We start from the raw sequence: 14086 nt of genomic DNA, 5'->3' as shown, positions 1-14086 counted from the left end.
GTTCACCGACGACCGCATGTACCTACATTCATTCAAAATTACGCATACTCCGCCCATCCGTTATTACTTGGGACGTCAGTGTGTAGATGAGTAGTTGCTAAAGGTATGACGAAACAACGGGGCACGTAAGCTACGCGGACCGGCTTGCCGTTCTTCTGTTTCCAAATAAACAACCTCACACACTCAAGCATGGCGCGCTGTGTTGTTGCATATTGCTCGTTGTCATCACCCGGCGCGGCGGCCACATGCGAAATCGAACTAGTGATACTCATTTTCATCTCTTTCACCTCTGCCATCTGCCTTTCTTTCGCCTCAGTTTCACTCACCTTAGTGATGATGAGGCTAAGGCATTACGGACTTTGCCAATAGTTCGGGGCGGGTTTCGCGCGTGTTTACTGTCGGTTTGAACGGCGTCGTGAAGACAGCTTCGGAGCGGATTTAGCTGTAGGTTATGAAACAGGCTTCGCTAGGGGTTGTCGCAGTTCTAGACCAGTGAGTGTAAAATATGATACCCTAAACCGAGCATCCAGAAAAAAAAGACATGATTTAGACAATGGCTTTCCCTGCCGTTGATACCGATACAGTCAGAAATGTCAGCACCATGGCTAATGCAAACAGCGCAATGTAAACAAGTCATAAACAAGATAACACGCGTGCTTTGTTCGGTTCGTGGTGTTCCTGTTTACTACGCGACAAGTTACCACCTCGCCACTATTTCGATCCTCACTCAAGAGAAATGTCGACAACGTCACCCATTGATAGAGAACGCACTCAGGAAGAAACGCCAGAGCGTACGTTAGTAGTGAGCGGTAGATAGAAGCTTTAATTAACCCCGCTTGCGAAGTGCGCCAGTAAGACGATGCGAACACTGGAAGCACCAAGGAGGCTGACTGCGGAAGCTTCCTTTCTCCTCCACTGACTGACCTTAGTGCCCAGCCACTGTTTACGGTTTCCACGGAACGCATGACTCGGACGGCAGAGCACTCACGCCTCTTGACGTGACGCTCTCCCGGGAACAAAAACCGGCCAGATCAGCGGCGGCGGCCGCGTGTTGTACGCGCGAGGAAAAAAGCGGCTCAGAAATAACCTCGCCGAGACTACATCGGCCGCGTTTCATTAGCTCACCTTGGTAACTCGGCGGCAGCGGCGGCGGAAGTCGTTAATTGGAACAACCCCCCCCCTCTTTTGCGTACAGTCATGGCGCATACGCGCCGCAGTTAGCGCTCACGGAGCGTATGCGGAGCACGGGTGTGTGGGTGTTCGCGCCTGTAGAGAGATATATATGGACATGGCCGCCAGCCGATCAACGGAGCAGGAACGCGGCCGGCGGCCTTGCCCGGCTTCTTCGGCCGCCGCGCGGAGCGGAACCTTCGGATTCCATCGCATTGTGCGGACGGACCGACGCGCGTAAGCAAATAACGCGTAGTGCGCGGGGGCCGCGCAAATCACGACGTCATGGAGGAGAGCGGGGAGATTCCGCTTAACAGCAGAAACTGCGAGGAGGGAGAGGCCGCAGTAATGCGATAGCCACGCACAGGCGCTAATTTGCGTGTTTTGGATGCGGGAGAGAAGTAAGGCGTTTGGAGAGCGATCTTAACGGGCATCAATCTACGGAGCGTGTGTATAGAGCGCTAGAGGCGCTGGATCACGATTGGCACAACTCCAAGATGCCTCACTGAACACATTATATCAGAAAGGTACGAGTATGAGGCCTTTCGTGAATACCTTTTTCTTGTTCGTGCGGTGGAGTCTCTAGCTGCGCGTTTCGTTTCTGTGCTTGCCTTTTGTGTGTGAGCCACGCACCCAAGTAAGCAGGCGATTAGCTTGACTACCGGTGGCCCAGCCGGAATTCGGGGCTCAAATTGACCACAAGCTATGTAGAAAGTCAAGCGTGCGAAAGAGCGCTGAAATTGTTTGCTTGCTCTTGAATGAATTACGCTCTCAATGAATATATAGTAGTCTTTAAAAAATGATGAATTAAAGACTCAAAAACGAAACATTCGACCGAGATCTGTCTGCTTGAGGTACGAAATTTAGTTTAAGAAAAAGAACGCCGACCAAGTTAAGATTACACGACGTTTCAGAACATACTCGGTTCCTTGACCAGGTGTGATTACGGAAGAATTGCAGCTGAAGAGGTATGGCGTCGAGGGACATTTTTCACGCAAATTAAAAGAGGCACTGCACTATCAGCAATTGATACAGTCGGAGTACTTCAAGTAAGATCCTAGACGAAAACAAAAGCCTGCTCTGTGCGGCGCAATTAAGCTCGACGACTGGTAATAATAATAATTAATCAGCGGTAATAATAATAATATTATTTGTAGAAGCTGTAGCCGTATTAGTGGAAGTAGTAGTAGCAGTGGCATCAGAAGCACTAGTATCAGTCGTAGAAGGAGCAGCAGCAGCAGTAGTAGTAGTAGTAGATGGTAGTAGTAGGACGAAAACAGTCATTGTGGTAGTAGCAGGAATAGTGAATAGTAGTACTAGTACACTGTTTTCCCTATAAAGGAGTAAAGAAGGAGACAGCAGTCCTTAGCGCAGTCAATTTGAGGGGCACGGTGTTTTCTCGATGTTCCGGGCTAGATTTCAATCACTAAATATACAGAATGCTTACTTCTAGCAATGGAGGCTTATTCCCACCTCAAAGCATAGTACTTAACTCAAGTGGCATTGGAAGGGGAGTTTAAGCACAGCACCGGAGGCTTTGATGTTAGCAAATAAAGGACATTGAAACGTTTGTTAAAATCTTTGCAACTGAAACAAGTTTGCATATTTCGAAGAGGGAACCTGTTTCCACTGCAAAACGTAAGTATTCCGTTTTTACTGAAGCTCTATCCCACGGCATGGGCAGCGTACCCTGCCTCTATTAGGGAGTGCGCTAGAGCACGGCTTCATCATCATCATCAGCCTGACTATGCCCACTGCAGCGCAAAGGATTCTCCATTGTCTTTCCAATTTTACTCCCATGAAGGGTAATTCGTGTTTCCAATATAGTATCAGTAGTAGTTGTAGTAGTAGTAGTAGTAGTAGCAACGACTGAAGGTAGGCTCCCATTAGCGGCTCTCGCCGTAACACAAAACTTCGTGGCAGCTGCGCTGCCTGCTATACTGGAAGTTAACGTTGAAGTTTATAACTGCCTTTGGAAATCATCATGCAGCACCGAGGAACTTCATCGAGTCCGAATGCCATCCAGAGTGTCGACTGTTCTGCACCCAACGTTGTCGGTGTGTGGATTTGGCGTTCTGTTGGTGACTCCAAAGTCGAGGGATCAAATCGTTGCCTCAGAAGCCACATTTTGATGGAAGCGGAACGCAAAAACACCCGTCTCTTGTGTGAAGCGATCGCGCTCAACGTAACCCCAGGTGACCGAAAGTAATCTGGAGTCCGCCGCAGCATCGTCTTGTTTCAATTAGTATTTTGTTTTGTTCGTTGGCTCCCTATATCGCGCCTGTAATCTGTTTGCCACGCAATCCGGCGTTTCATTAGTAATTTGCCTTACCATTTCATGAACCTAAGGGAGAGCCGTTGCTGAGCAATAATGAACTGTGCGAGCTGTCAGCATGGTTCATGGGATATCTCTGAGAGTTCTTTTAGTGCTTGGCGAAAGCTGCTTGAATAAGTTTGAGTGCACATTTTTACGGATCACACTTCGCACTCTAACGGCTGGCACACGCATGCGACAACGAGCAGCAGGCTCCAGTGAAAAGGAGGCACGCCCTTAGCCACTTCGCCAGGCTGGCCCCCTGAGCAGGGCCAAGACAATAGAATTGTTGAACCTCGTGAAGGATTGATTAAGGGCCTTACACTCTTCCCATTTCTCTCACCTCACTTTGCTCGCCGGCCCAGCTGTCTTTCAGCGGGATGAAAAAAGAAAAGAGGGCGGGAAAGGGAGAGGGTGACTTGTGTTGCTCTAACGCGGTCTAACCAGACTTCGCCTGACTTCCAAAAGGTGGAGGGGGGCGACTGCTGTGGGTGCATTATCGTTTCGCGTTGGGCAACGCCACCGACGCGGATGCAGACCGCGTGCGGCGTATTTTCTCGTCCGCCCTTTGTGTCTCCTCGTCCCGAGCTGTGCGGCTTTGGGGTCAAGGGAAGGACGCATTTCAGGCTGGACCACGGCGCGACGTTATTTCTCGCCGCCCTCCTCCCTCCCTTCCTTCCTGTTGGAGATCTGTCTATTTATAAGAGGCGTGCAAACAGGCAGGACATTCCGGAGCGCGCATTCCAGCTGCCTGCTGCTGCTGCGTGGGGGCGATCAGCTTCGGAACACCATCACCGGTGGGCTTAAGAGGAGCGAGGTCCGCAATTAAGGCGTTCCCGTCAAATGGCGCAGTCGACAGGACCAAGGCGGCAGCGTTTATACGAGGAGGGAAACAGGCACTGCGGCCCGTCAATAACGCGCTGCCGAGGCTCGGTTGTTGCGGGCCTCAGCCGGCGGACATCGAGGCGATACGGCCGTGGGCTGCTTTCCCCGTTATGGAGGCAATGAGCAGCGACAAGCTGTGATTGCTTGCTCGCCGTCGAAGGCGGCTGTCGCCACTGCAGGTGGCCGATTAGGGACTTGTCAACCTGGTTTCGTGTGTCATGCAGTCCGTGGAAGGCACGTGGGTTAGAAAAGAAATAGGCCTCGATGTTTAAAAACGAATGCTCCCAAAAAAGGGTCGGCTAATTCTCCTCCCATCAGAATGGTAGAACATTATAATTTGACACTGACAGCAGTTTGAAGGTCATTCGAATGGTGTCGAAGGACGTGGTATGTCAGGATCAAAAACTGTTGCGTTCACACGATGCCGAAGGCGGTGCTCAGGAGGTGTGCCTGACCAATTGCATGTGGAACGGTAACATACGTATACGCCAATTCGGCGCTCGCGAGAAAGTGACACCTCAGATTCATGTAGTCAGTATGGGCTGATGCTTGGGTGAGTTGGTATGTCCTCCTCAAGAAGAACAGCGCGAATTAGACAATCACAGAACAAGGACACACGTAGACAGCGCCTGTCAGCTTGTGTCTTTCTTCAATCCTTGCCTAATTCGCACTGTTCTTGAAAATGTCAATATGGTTCCTAGAGTAAGTGCACCATGAGGGCGTCGGTTGGGCCGCTGATTAAATATCACCCGGCTGCATTTCCACAACACGGAAGAGTTAAATCTCTTCAGGTCTTCGCATGGACTTTTTAGAGAACGAAAATTCACGCGGGGCTGCCGAGACTTATTTTTGTTAGCTTATTAACTATAATATCAGTTTGGGCACTTTTGAGACCCTACCTTGAAGTGCCTAAGCAGAAGCCCTTAAATTGTTTATACCTTCCTCGCTGAAAGCAAATCAAGTTTGTACGTTGTTGGATGGGGTGGGGTTCGGGAGCCGCTGCTTCTTGACGCAACCTTATTCAAGTATGCAAGTCGACGCCCGTTTCCGCTACAAGACAGGAGTGCCGTCGAGGGAAGGAGTTGAGTGGTGGAAGAAAGATTACGATTTATCTGCAGACATGGTCGCGGCAATTGGGGCAGATAACGCCCGTCTGCTTGTTGCGGTGGCTCTCGGCAGGTGAGGTGACAACGGAAATTGGGAGCTTTTGTTTCCCAACTTCAGCCCGTCGTTCTTTCAGGTCGAAGACGGCCGCATCCTACGCGGCAAAGCGCGTTGATTGAAGCCAGACTTGAACCGGGCCCTCTTTTGGTGGTCCATTAGGACAGGCCTGGGAGTAATCGCCGTCGAGCACGCGGGAGGTCCTCGGAGCCACCCAGAAGAAATATGTGCGCTGACTGCTTACAAGCGAGAGCTGCTGACGCCGTTCTGAACAACGATTGTTTATACGGTAATCGCGCTAAATTAACCAACCGTGTTATGTTTTAGGCAGGAAACGTAAATTATGTCAGCAGCGGTCATTTAAAAAACAATTTTAAAGGTAACAAAGGAATCTATGATTTGTACACCTTATTGGAGGCGCAGTGTAAAAGGACAGTAGAAAGTTTACATTACTGTAGTCTTGTGCATCCTAACCTGGATGATAAAGCAAACGCCTAATAGTTGCGTTAACTAAACCCGGTAGCATACAAATAAGGGAAGCGAATAGACTTTTTTAACCTTGAAGAAAGGCTGCTACCTTTCCGTTCTATTTAAACGAAGAAAATGACCTGTTCTGCATCACAATAAAAGAGGTAAATGATATTGTTTCGTGCCAGCAGCTTATTGGCGGAGCTTCGAACCGATGGAGTTTAACGGTGCCCTGAAGATGAAGTTAGGCAGGCAGATGGGAAAAAGAAAAAGGGCGTTCGCGGCCTGCCGTATCAGCTTGAGTAGCGTCGACCAGCTGAGCTCTGTTAACTCCGTCGGTTCGACGCTCCGCCAATAATCTGCTGGCACGTAACAATTTGGTGCAGGTGCTGGGTACGTCGTCTTCCGCAAAACGCAGCCTCAAACACTGGAGCCCCGCCGGAGCCGTCGTCTCGCGCTCGCGTCCCATCAGCAGGCAGGCAGCAGGGAGAGGACCCTGCGCGAACATCGCGTGGGACCATTCGTCCCAGACTGGTCCAAAACTACCGGCCCCGCGGCGCAGCTGTTTCGGAAGCCCCGTTCCTTTGCTGGCAAAGCCGTTGAGGCCGTTGGCGAGTGGCTCACACACTACGAACGCGTGAGCCGCTACAACCGCTGAGATTCTGTCGCAAAACTTGCGACTGCAGTGTTCTTCTTCACCCAAACTGGCCTGCTGTGGTATGAGAACCACGAATTCTCATTGACCTCATGGGAACAGTTCGTCGACGATCTCACACAAAGTTTCGGCGACTCTACTACCAAGAAGAAACAGGCTGAGCACACACTTGTCCAGAGGGCCCAAGCTGTGGGCGAAACTTGAACCAAATACATTGAGACTATTCTCGAACTGTGTAAAACGGTAAACGGTAGGATGTCTGAAGAAGGCAAAGTGGGACATTTCCTCAAGGCTATTGCGGATGATGTCTATGAGTTTATCGTCACCAACGCCAACCTAAATTCGGTGTCCGACGTCATCTGGCGCTGCCGGATATTCCAAACACTCGAGACTTGCCGTATCACGCCGAAGTTTAGACGGCTGGCCATTGTTACGACCGGGGCTAGTATCGAAGAGGCTCCATCGCAGACTCTTCTAAAGACGACACTTGGAATAGTTCGAGATGAGCTGTTACGATGCGAGCAGTTTGCCCGGCCCTCTGGGTTCGCTGACCCCAACTATCCCTTTCGAGGCCCTGTGCCTGCATGGCCTCCGCTGTCTCCGCCTCCATCAGTCAACGCCACCGACTACGCCTGCCGGGACGACCTCGATATTCCGCATCCAAGTCTCCACCCGCCTAACTTCAACTTCGGGGCTGGTACAATATCATGGCATTCCATGTTGAGACTTATACAGACCACTGCGTAATAACATGAGCAGGACAGGCGTATTTTAGTGCACTGTGCATTCTAGTGGATGATGATTCGGCGCACACTTGCACATACTCCGTTCCTCAACACGACTTCGGCGAATTGCGCAGTGACCGTTATGATTACGCGCTGTCTTAATAAACTATTTTGTGCTTATAAACAAGGTCAGTTCCCGTATTCGGTGCTGCGCCTGCTTATACACTGTCTGTACTTGATAAAGAGTAGAAATAGACATGTTTTGAGCGGCCACATATTGAAGAGATGACGTAAGCGGCTAATCTTAACACCTGCAGACCTATGAAGAGTAACGTTTGTAATGGAGAAGGGTCTTCTGGGGGGCTAGTTGTAATAGGTTGAGTTTATAGAGATCTCCAGCCCGTCGGCTGGCCTGTATGATGTAACCCAATTCAGACTCCAACTATGGGACCTCCTCCTGAATACTTAATGTACCATGCCCACCCACTAAATAAAACAGATTCTGACGCTGAAAAAAAAGAAAACCCTACAGAAAGAAATTATGTGCTGCCTGTAGTTGTGACGTAACGTCCGCGCGCCCCGGAAGATATCGTTCATCCGCTTAAGCAGGTAGGTAGACGTGTTCCAGCCGCCGGGCAACTTTCGCTGATAGTGCGCACAAGTTGGCTAACGCTATCGCGTCGCCTTCTTTCGCTCTCACTACCTCTTCTTACCGAACAGGAAACGATGAAGCTCCAGTGAACGACGACACACATGTGCACTTCCGCTGGGCTTTGCGTTCACTCGTTCAAGGAGGGCGCAATTTCTCGAGCTGTTCGCCGCTCGCCCGGGCGGCTTGCTCCGGACACCTACTCGAGTTTAATTTGACGCCGCACAAGAATGCATCTCGGGATCTCGCCTCGGGAAACGCGAGGTTAGTCGAGCGGGTCCAGGTCGAGCGTTGGCTGCGCGAGGCGGCGCAGCGTAGGACGTTGTTCGCCGGGCGCGTGCGGCGAATGCCGAGAGCGGGCCTCGTTTGCGCGACGCCGATGTGCGCCAGACGGTGTCTTTTGAGCGGCGACGCGGTCCCCCTGCTTCACGCCCGCGCGGCCTTGTTGTGCGGCGAGGCCGCTCTAGCTCTGAACGACGACGGCCCGACACCTTTCTGGCGTGGAGATCGAGCGCGATAGGGAGACCACGGGGGCAGAGACAAGGGCCGCCGCAGACTGACTAATATGAAAATGCGCGACCTGCTCTGGGAGCTAGGCGACCGCAGAAGCGGGAGGATTTTGTACGCTTCATTACGTCCGCATGCAAAGGACGCCGATATCGAAACAACGATAGAAACGGAAGGAGATAGAAACGAAAAGTAAACGATCCGACTCTTTTTGCCGTAGACTGCAGCGAAATGTGAAGGAGATAAGCACAGCCAACACACGCTCCCTTCTGTTTTGTAATCAGGGCGTACCCTGTAAAGCCCAATTTGATGACGTCATCATTGGCCAGCACCTGAACGCGGCAGTCTTCTTTCCTCACATATGAATACTCGGGTGTCGAGTCCCTCATACTTTACCATTGCATTAAGATGCAGAGTGTCCATTGCCTGCACATTGGTTGTACTACAACGGGTATCGGCTGGTTTACTGCGCGCTTGTCGCCTTCAGAGCCGTTCAACTTACTGACAAGTCTAAGCATTTTCTTCGCCCTCATCAGAAAGCCTCCCACTCTCCTCCACTCTCACGGGCACCTCCGAGCTCAAGATGGCAGTCACCGGCTCAGGTGTTAATGGAAAGCGCGTAGGATCCGCTTACCGGTCGACACGCCTGAGGACATTGCCTCAGCGCCCGTGGAGGGCGATGATCAACCTCGCCGTGGCGAAGAGCGCGGTAATAAAAATTTCACGGGAAGGTAACCGCTTTGGTAACGAGAATAGTAGCGAGAAATGGGCGGCGCGAAATTGTCATGCCGGTGGAAGTGCTTAGTAACTCTAGGTAGGCCAGGGCACCATTTCCTGAGACAGTTGCAGTAGTAGGGTGCAGTAACCAGGAAAGGTGCGCTGGGTGTGGGCTCGAGAGTATAGGATAAGCAGGAGTGCACACGGCTGCCAGCCCACCCGTCCGCCCGCCCGTCCAACGCATAAACAAAAAATGTGGAATTAATGGCGGCCGCTGTTTAAGTATGTCTTTGGCTGTGCGAAGAAATTAGTTTTAACACTGAAACCTATGGCTGTGACGTTCCACGTGCATCTTCCGTGCACACTACGCGCAAAGGAACCGCGTACTCGGAGCAATTCGGTGCTTTGGAAACTGAATACAAACCACACTGAACCGCATGCTACCGCAACTTAAATACAAACCAGGAAGTTTCAAGGCAGAAACAGCGAGTTGTAATCAAAGACCGCGTTCCAGCGGCGACAAGACAACTGTTATCATTTCTAGTTTTCCTCCAGAACACCGTTGCAACTGCCATGCGGAACTCCGAGATTCGGCCTCACTAGCCCTGATGCATTAAGCAATGCCAAGCAAGCACCCATTTCAATCACGTCAGACGCGTGGAATAAAAAGGTAACATGCGCCGAGAGCACACATGGCAACGTGCATGCCTAACGCCGGGTGTGTGGCCTTCGCACTTAATGCTTCTGCAAGTTTCCTGGAACAGAAAATGGTTGCTCTCCAAGTTGATAACGAGCGCAAGCTATGCGCACCGACGCTGAATCTCTCTCTCTCTCTCGATGGCCATAAAAGCGGTATAAGGACAGCCCTAACACTCGTTGCGCTATAGGAAATTAGAAATGCTGGTTTTCCTTTCCTGAGTGCACCGTCGTATTGCGTTGCGGTGGCCGGCATGACGAATAGTCATGATATGTGTACGAATGCTTCTGTAAGGGCAGAGTATCGGACATCGAAATACAAAACGTCCGTGTGCTGTGTGATGTCAGCGGACGTTAAAGAACCCCAGGTGGTCTGAAATAACCCGGAGCCCTACAATACGGGGTTTCTCATAACTTAAGGGTCGCTACGGGACGTTAAAGCCGGAAATTTACGATTTAGTTACATTCATCGAGAAAACGAATTGAAAGTTCATACGCACGGCAACCGGCGGGAACCGGCCACAATATAAACACGTTTATAAGGTACTTTATTTGCAGACGTCACGTCGCCCATAGTTCCAACTAAAAAAGTGGTAGCGCTTTAACGTAGCTAAACTTACGAGACGTGTGAAAGCATGTGTTTAGCCTGATTGGCTAATGGTTTTGCTATGCTGGCTCGTCGGCACCTCTGGCTACAATATTAGACTCAGGTTAAGCTCGGATCGGGGTTAAGCTGATGTGATCTGCTCGCACCGCAGATGGATTTTATTGAAGACGACGATGTGCAATGCACAGCGCGAGAGTGTGTTGCAGTTTAACACGAATATTGATCGGGTGCGGCGATAGCATGGTGCTCTCGTGGAGTGGACAGCGAAGCTGGTCTGTTCGCGCCACCGCGGGTGGTAAACCCAGCTGCAGCAATATTTATTTCATACCTGCATGGGCTGTTGCTGTGCTAGGCCTTGCCATGATCATCTTTAAGGTCTAGCTTCACACAAACACGATGAACTGGTTAGACCTCGTGAAGTAGTGCTTTGCACTAAACTTAACGCTAAGGCATGTGCATTTAGAGATGCAGTTTCACGCTGAACTTTGGTGAAGGTTTGGCTAATAGTTCGAACTGGCGCGGCACATGTGCGGTAGAACTGGGTTCGAAGCCCCGTGGGCCGTTTCCGGTTATAGAATATCTGATACGGGTCCCACTTGAACCCAACATATTAAATTTATTTTTGGAAATGTGGCGGAGTGCTTGAAGGTTGCCTCACTTCCGCCACCGGTTGGCCCGGTATTGCACTGCCTCCGGGATCGGCTTAGGTATTTATAGCGCGCGTCGTGTCTTGTATCCTATCTTTCTATCCTATCTTTAAACTCTCCTACTTTCCGCATGTGGTAGCGATTGTGGCTAAGCTTGAGCCAGTGGGCAGGGCTGTGCACTTTCCGTTTCATTTTTCCTGGCAACAACAACAAAACAGAACAGACCACGTGCGGTCCTGCTGGCTCATACCTGATACCTGATTTAATATCTGCAGCGGGTCCTAGGACCTAAGATATTAAACTTAATTTTTGTAATATGGCGGAGTGCTTGGCTTGCAGCACTCTGGCACGGGTCGGCGCGGTATTGCACTGCCTTCGGGATCGGCCAGGGGACTATTAGCGCGGCGCGTCTTTTCTTTCACTCTTTGTTCTCCTGTCCTTTAACTCTTCTACTTTCAGCACGCGGCAGCGAGCGTGGCTCGCTTTAGCCAGTAGGCAGGCCCGTGCTCTTTCCTTTTCATTCTTCCTCTCGGAAACATCAGTTAGACGCGCGATCGACGGCTGTCTGTGCTATGCGGCTCTCGCCTGGCCTGCTTTCCCGCTCGTTTCAGCGCCGAATGCTTTGCGGTGGTCAATCGCGCCTTTATTTGGATGCGAATTCATTGTGTTGTTATCAAACTGGCAAAAATTATGCACACGTGGAATTCATTTGCTGTTAGTAGAGATTTTTATTCTTTTTCATAAAATGATGGCTGCTGTGGTGGCTCAGTAATTACGGCGCTTGGCTGCTGACCCAGACGAGGGGGCTCGATTCAGGGCGCGGTGGTCGGCTTTCGATGGAAGCGAAATGCAACAAGCCTGTGTACTGTGTGATGTCAGTGCCTCTTAAGGAGCCCTCCACTACGCCGTCCCTCATAGTGTGAGTCGCTTTGGCACGTTAAACCCTCATAGAAGCAACCATAAAACCAACATTTACATCAAATCTTTGGGTTCCCAGTGCAGAGAGGGGGGGGGGGGGGGGGGGGGAGGGTGAAGACCGACCCTTACAGGAGCGTGACCATTACATGAGTATATACCCTTTGTTGCACACAGCTAGGTTTTCTAATGACCCTATTTTTTGCAGAAGCGATACGAAAAAGAAAAATCAAGAAATGAAGACAATAGGGTACTTCGGCCAACTCTCCCAACAGTGAGTTTTGAACCGCATTGCATTTCTGCATGGCAATTACGTAAAGAATGTCTGTGTGACACTATTTTGTAGTTTTTCTGCAGACAGACGAGACGGGACAGCTTCTGTCCCGTAATCTCTGTCTGTTACCTTCGACGTTTTTAACCTGTCGTTTAATGCTCTTTCTTTCTCCTTCCTCGTCTCTGGCAAACTTACTGGCCAGCTTTCTAGTTCGTTTCCGCCACTGTGTGTCAACGCTCTTTCTGTAGAGGTATTTAAATACCTTAGCTGCCCACCTGTTATCATCCAATTTCCTCAGGCGTTCTTCGTATAGTACTTTACTCTGAGCTTTCCGTGCTTCGAATGTTGCCCAGCCCATATCCCCCTGTACTGCCTCGTTTGTGGTTTTCCCGTGGGCACCTAGTGCTAATCTTCCGACAGTTCTCTGATTTACTTCTAATCGCGACTGAGCTGCAGCCCTTAAACATAGAAACGCATTCCCGAAAGTAAGCCCCGGCACCATTATTCCTTTCCAAATACTTCTGAGGACTTCATACCTGTTGTACTCCCACAATGCCCTATGTTTCATTATCCCGGCATCTCTTCGCCCTTTTGCTATGAGAGACTGTTCGTGCTTTTCCGTGTACATATGCCCGTTGTTTACCCATATCCCGACATATTTGTATTCGGCCACTCGGGGCATTTCATGGCCTTGTATTGTAAGCTTCTGATCAGTTGTGCCGTTGAAAACCATCACACCTGACTTAGTTGCGCTAAAACTGAAACCTAGACTGTCACCTTCGTCTCCACAGCAATTCACCAAAGTTTGCAAATCTTCCTGGCTTTCTGCTAACAGTACAATATCGTCCGCATACATTAAACCCGGTAGTCGTTGCTCAACTACCTTTCCGCCTTATGTGTATGACAGATCATAACCTAGATTGCTTCCTTGTAGCCTTCTTTCCATACTTACCATATAAAGCATGAACAGCAGCGGTGATAGAGGACAACCTTGCCTTAATCCTTTGTGTATCTGGATAGTTGTTGTACTCTTAATTCCTTCCCATGTTATTTCAACTTCATTTTCTCGATATATTTCCTGTAGAAAATTAATTACCTCATGACTGATGCCCTGACCCATTTACACATCCCTGGGCGCCCTCATACTCCTCCTTGCGCAAGTGGTGGAGGGGTCCAGTAATGTACGACTGCCCGGCGATTCAAGATGGCGCCAGCGATGGGGATTGTGCTAACCAGCTTACTCTACCCGAGCCACCTCTCGCAATCAATCATTATTTAACTGCCACCTGCTACGGCGTGCAGATTGCGGTGACGCTACAAGGTCACGTAATCTTGGTGGTCCACCTAGGTTGCTTCTCCGGTGGGAGGCCACCCTACGCCAGCCTATTTTGCGTTCACAACGCCGACAACGCCGACGCCAGATTTTCTGGGTAACGGGGGCCTTTAACGACGTCCCGATAATACATTAGTTATTTTTAAGGCATGTGAGGATATCAGCATCTAGATAATACTTGAGTGCTGCGAAAAGTAAAATGAAAAGTAAAAATGGCGACATATCGGCTGAACTACGTGAGCATATCGTCACAGGTCGTGTATATGAGTGGGGGATTGAGTTGAAGAACGCTCTTCGTGGTAGCAGAAGCGAGCAGTTAGTGGTCGAAAGGAGTACTTTCTGACACAACGCATTCTGAGAATG

The 14086-nt window shown here is 50.2% G+C and overlaps 1 pseudogene; it reads left to right on the top strand.

Moving 5' to 3' along the window:
• Nucleotides 1–11130: 11130 nt before the first annotated feature.
• On the top strand, nucleotides 11131–11266 carry LOC144122344 (U2 spliceosomal RNA; annotated as a pseudogene).
• Nucleotides 11267–14086: the final 2820 nt, after the last annotated feature.

The sequence above is a fragment of the Amblyomma americanum genome, chromosome 2, assembly GCF_052857255.1.
Source record: "Amblyomma americanum isolate KBUSLIRL-KWMA chromosome 2, ASM5285725v1, whole genome shotgun sequence".
NCBI lineage: Eukaryota > Metazoa > Arthropoda > Arachnida > Ixodida > Ixodidae > Amblyomma > Amblyomma americanum.
The sequence above is the reverse complement of the archived record's forward strand: the minus strand, read 5'-3'. Positions and strand labels throughout refer to the sequence as shown.